Raw genomic sequence first — 6,000 nt, forward strand, 5'->3', positions numbered from 1 at the left:
AATGGGCTAATAATACTCCCTTGAGGAGTACCATTGTCTACCTCATATACCTCACTCAAAACCCCATTTACTTTAACTCTAATTTTCCTCCCAGATAAAAAAGATTTTACCCACGCAAACCCTCTCCCCTTTACTCCCAACTGATATAATTTGATAAGAAGCCCCTCCTTCCACATCATGTCATATGCTTTCTCTATATCAAAAAATATAGCTAAAACTGTTTCTTTGTTTACCTGAGCTTTTCTTATGTCATCTTCAAGTAACACAGTTGGGTCCATGGTCCCCCTACCTTTCCTAAAACCACTCTGGTAATTCCTTAATGCATCTTCAGTTTCTAAATAGAATACTAGTCTACCATTTACCATTTGTTCCATGGTCTTACCCAACTGAGATGTCAGTGCAATAGGCCTATAACTACTAGGCAATTTAGCGTCTTTACCAGGTTTCCTAATAGGAATAATAATTGATTCCTTCCAAGTGCAAGGGATTACCCCTTCTACCCATATTTTATTAAAAAGAGCCAATATTACTTCCTTACCTTTATCAGTTAGATTTTCTATCATTGCATAACAAACCTTGTCATTCCCTGGTGTAGATTTACCCACCTTCTTCAAAGCACAATTCAGTTCCTTCATTGTAAATAGAACCTCCATCACACCACCTTCCTCATTATCATTACCCAACTCAGCACTATATCTTAGTTTAGTAGCTTCCCTTCCTTCCCTTTCTACCTGATCTAAATTTGCTTCACTATGTACCTTTACTAATGTCTTTGCTATAACTTCAGCCTTGTCTCTACTATTAGTAATAATCCTGTTATCATCCATCATTATTGGATACTCATATTCTCTCCCATTACCCCTCATTTTCTATATCATACCCCACACTTGTTGTATTGGTGTAGTTCTACCAATAGAATCACAAAACTTTTCCCAGTATACTTTTTTTGCCTTCCTTATTGTCTGTCTCACTATTGCTTGCAATATTTTGTATTCAATCATATTCTGAAAGTTGTGTGACCTTTTCAAAATTCTAAACGCTCTATTTCTATGCGTTATACTCTCACTGCAATCCTCAGACCACCAAGGTACAATTCTGGTGACATTTTTATTCTTAGTTTTAGGTACAGCTACTTCTGCTGCATCTACTACGCTGCTGCTGATTTCCCTACATAAATTCTCAACACTTTGATCCTTATTTAAACCCACCAATCTGTATTCACTGAACTCTCTAAATGTGTCCCAATCAGCTCTTTCTAACACCCACCTACCTTCCCTCATTACACTCTCTCTTATCACCTCCACTCCTACCTTAATTGCAATTGAAAAATGGTCACTGCCTATATTACTTTCCCTCAATACTTCCCAGCTACATTTATCAGCTACTGTCTTTGTAGCCAAAGTCAGATCTATTGCAGATTCATATCCCCTAGCTATATCTATTCTCGTACCTGAGCCATCATTCAAGCATACTAGCCCCTTCTCACCCAAATATTCCTCAATCACTTTTCCATTAGAATCATCCCTATCCCCCCAAAGAGTACTGTGTGCATTAAAATCACCACACCAAATACCTTTACCATTTAAGTTATCCCACATTTCATCCAGATTCTCAACTTCTAGTTGTCTGCATGGATTGTAAAAATTAATGATACCCATACTACCACTATCTGTCCATATTTCTATTACAATATATTCTAAATCCACACCCTTAACCTCTCTAAGCTGCATCCCTCTTTTAACAAATGTTGCACACCCTCCACCACTTCCCTCCACTCTATCCCTTCTAATACTTATGTACCCCTTTATAACAAAATCTAATGACTGTTTAAGCCATCTCTCCTGAATGCAAATTACATCTGGCTTAACCTCTAAATTATTAATAAAACCTTTTAACTCCTGCCCATTTGCTATAAGACTTCTTGCATTCTACTGTAAAATCAATAAGTTCTTAGAGGTGTTAATGATGTATCATTTGTTTCACCCTGCATAAGATCAGCTTGTATTTTTTCCCATGATAAATTATCCACATTCAAGAATTTTGCAGCAGCTTTAACAATTATTTTTATTTTCTCAGTTCTCGTTTTAGCTTGATCAGAACAATTAACCACATACGCAATGAACAGTATCAATTTCTCTGAGCTTATCACATCCTCCTTTGGCCTTCTGCATTCAGCACCACCTTGTGTTGCAGGTATCTCATGTGTCTCTTTCCTTTCCATATTGACGACCTTTACAGCCTCAGCATATGTAATGTTTTGTGTTGTCCGTATCTGCTGCACCACCACTGCCCTTTTGCTTACAGGACACCCCCCATACGCAGCCGTATGATCCCCACCACAGTTACAACATTTCCTCTCGACCCCCTCTCCACATTTCCCATATTCATGCTCTCCTCCACACTTCCCACATCTTAATTTCCCTTTGCAAACATTTGCTATATGACCATACCTTTGGCACTTATAGCATCGAGTTGGTGGAGGGATGTACTCCCGCACCCTGAAACTCAAATAGCCCACCATCACTTTATCTGGCAACACTTGCTCCTTGAACTCCAAAAATACTGTAGTGCTATCTACTTTCTCTCCATTACGCTTTGCTTTAAATCTTTTTATATCCACTACAGTTCCTCCCTTAATATTCTTTTTAAGATCGTCCAATTTTTCCCCAATCGGTATACCTGATATCACTCCCTTTGTTCTTATACCTACAAAGCTTCGTACTTCGCTCACTTCTTTCTTACACACCGACTGTAATCTCATAGCCTTCTCTCTTTGCTCAATGTTCCTGCATTTAATTAGTAATCTGCCATCCCTTAACACCTTTGCCATTTCTATGTCTCCTACAGCCTTTTTCAATCCACTCGTCAATGTAAACAAACCAATTTCGCTTATATCATGCCCCTCTTTAAATTTAACGACTACTTTCAAATCATCTTCCTGATTTAACTTCCTTCTCACATCTCTACCTACTTCATCAGATACATCTTCAATACTCCTCTTCGATGGCCCTTTCCCCATTCCCTCAGCCCCATTAGACCTAGTATTGTTTCCTCCTCTCCCTCTACCGTGTACATAACCTTGACTTTTCCAATCTTCTAGACCTTTTAACCAATCCTCACTCCCATCATCATCCTCCATTATACTATCCAGACCCAGTCACAAATCAGATTATGCCAAACCGCCAAATAAAAATAAACCAAAACAAACAACAAACGAAAAAAGCAAAGAAAATATCTCTTGGAGATACAAACAAACCGCCACTCCGCACTCCACTCGCTTGCTTCCAAACACTTCCGGTCGACGTCACCATCCGATCGTCACCGGCTGTTGACTTATGCTGCTAACTTTTCATCTTAAACTCTTTTTTTCCACCATGAAATCGACTCAATGCTATTAATTTACTCCAACTCGAAAAATGATTAATTATCATGCCAACTTATTTTTTTTAAGTTATTATAACTTCAAACCAAAATTGAGTTCACTACACTTTTAATACTTAAGTCATGTAAACTTTCTGCTGTTTTTAAGTGATGTTAACTTAAATCTTTTGTTGAGATGGATCATTGGGTTTTAAAACAGAATTAGGGGATGGAATATATAACATTCATACTCATAGCTCATATTTTTAAAATAAATCAGTGAAAAAGTATCCTGACAAACAAGCAGCATTTTAATGCCTTAGTCATATTTCATAATTTCAAAATTTTCTCTTGGTTACCTGATAGCCCAGTTTGAGAGGTTCAAGACGCGTGACATTATTTATTTTTGCAGCCAATCACTGCTGTTGTTTTATTTTATTGATTTGATTTTAGTCATAGAAGCTAAATTTGAAGGCAGGCTACAGGTAAAATCCAACAAACTGCATTCACCCCGCAAGGCAATAGTTGAATAGAGCTTTTGAGGTATTGCCACTGCTCCAACACTGAAAGGCACTGTTAGAATGCTTGGATCAAGCCAGGTTCAGCATAGCGTATATCACTGTCTGCTCACGTTGGTGACCGGACCAGGGCAAGCACACTTTCGCAGTTCCAGCAGGAAATGCAGTCTAGTTATTGCAGTCCTTCCGTAGGCTACATGGAATGAGTTCAATGGGATGTAATGTGAAACAATGTTAAATGGCCTATTTTCAAAGCCGTTATTGTCTGCTCACACACACATACAACCTTAGGTTATCCTCATCCTGCTTTGAACACAGTTGTATTATATAGCATTTTAAGCACCACCAGTTTGGAAAAAGCCTGCGCTGCACAAGTGCTGACCTACCAAAATAAGTTCAAATGCGCATCCGAGGGTTTGGGTTGTCGCGCACTATGCAGAAGGTTACTCTTCAGCTGATAAGGTGTTCCAGAGAGAAGTTGCATGTTCCGTCGCAGACAAATGAATCCATAACACCATGGACGTCAATTCCGATGTAAACATACTGTGCAAATAACTCATGTCGCTGTAGTACGTACGGTAGGCTATTTGGAGGTTTCTTTATCTGGTAAGTGAAATCCGCATTTTCCTCTCGAGTTAAACATGTGCTTGCTTGTGCCAAGGCTATATATAGGCTACTGTATGTAGGCCTATTGGTGTTGTGGCGTGGCTATCTGTAAGAATGAGAAATTGATATAACGAGGCTTTTGCGCAATAGGCGAAAAAGAGCAGAGATAAAATAAACAACAATGCGCTTTTACTGTAGTGGAGCTTACGAGATGGAAACGAAAGGGAAAAGGCTTTTAAGATGCCCATTTAAATTGTAGCCTAATGCACTCTTGTGTGTTTTATCATATATACGAAATAAGGAGGAATGTGAGGAGGCTGCTATTAACTGTAAAGAATGCATCTGCAATCTAAACATGAAACACAATCGCTGGAAACACAGCTAAGGTCGGGAGACGTTAGATTAGAAGCAGCAAATGTGCATCTGTCATCTTGTCTGCAGTCGTTCATTCAAGATCAACAGAGTAACGCAAGTAACGAACCCTTTGAAATTTCAGTAATTGTAATTGCGTTACTTGATTTACAAAAATACTTCGTTACATGCTCGTTACCACTAAAAGTAGTGGAATTACAGCGTTACTTTGTAACGCATTACTCCCAACACTGATCACAAACCACCTGAAACACACAAAACAACAGAAAAGCTTTAATGATGTGAATTGCAAAAAATGAACAAGAGCACATTTCTAGTTAAGTCTAACAAATTGGATTTATGAATTGTTGAATTGCTCTTTTGCTAATGCGACTGATGTTCAATAATAAGAAACAATAATGAACTTGCAGCAACCTAACGGCCGCTAATAATCTATCTAGCACTAACGTTAGTTCCTTAGTATCGCCACCATGATTGACAGGCAGCTAACGTTACTCAGCTGGCACTAGCAAGCGGACCCCAGCACGAATGACCGCCTCAGTGGTTCTCCAAAATTATTTTTCAGCCCTGGACATGAACATATTTGGCCTTGACATACAGTCTATCAGAAATGGTGTTTTCTACTTCAACAAAGTTTACAAGGAAAACTGATATTGTCTCAGCAGGCAGTCTGGTCATTCAAGATTAAACAGAATTTAGCCCTATAATATCCTTTCAAAAAGGGTGAGGGTTTGCGAGACTTGGCCAATTGATTTTGCGGGGTCCCTGGACAAAAAGTTGAAAAACCACTAGCTGCTAGAACGTTAGATGCCTACTACAACCTTGTCAACTAGCTAGCAACCACCACTGAACGAAAAGACTTGCTAACTGCTAGCAAACGTGTAGCTAACGTTAACGGTTGCTAAAATGATATCCCAGTTGTTGCACATATCAAAAGGTAACGATTCGTTAATCACGTTATTGGCTTCATCAACGCACATTCTAAATATCTATAAAACACGAACACTTACCGCGAACTTGTTCAAGCCAAACCAACTCGTCTCGTCTAACAGAAAAATGAGACACCGGATTGAAGTTTGATTGCTTGCTGCTGGCGCGTAAACTCCTGGACGCCTGGCTTCTTCGGTAGTCCCCCGCACATGCG

The sequence above is a fragment of the Alosa pseudoharengus genome, unplaced genomic scaffold (assembly GCF_046254945.1).
Source record: "Alosa pseudoharengus isolate Yale_2024_CS ecotype anadromous, Long Island Sound unplaced genomic scaffold, YU_APseudo_1.1 YU_APseudo_1.1_scf_2, whole genome shotgun sequence".
Lineage (NCBI taxonomy): Eukaryota > Metazoa > Chordata > Actinopteri > Clupeiformes > Clupeidae > Alosa > Alosa pseudoharengus.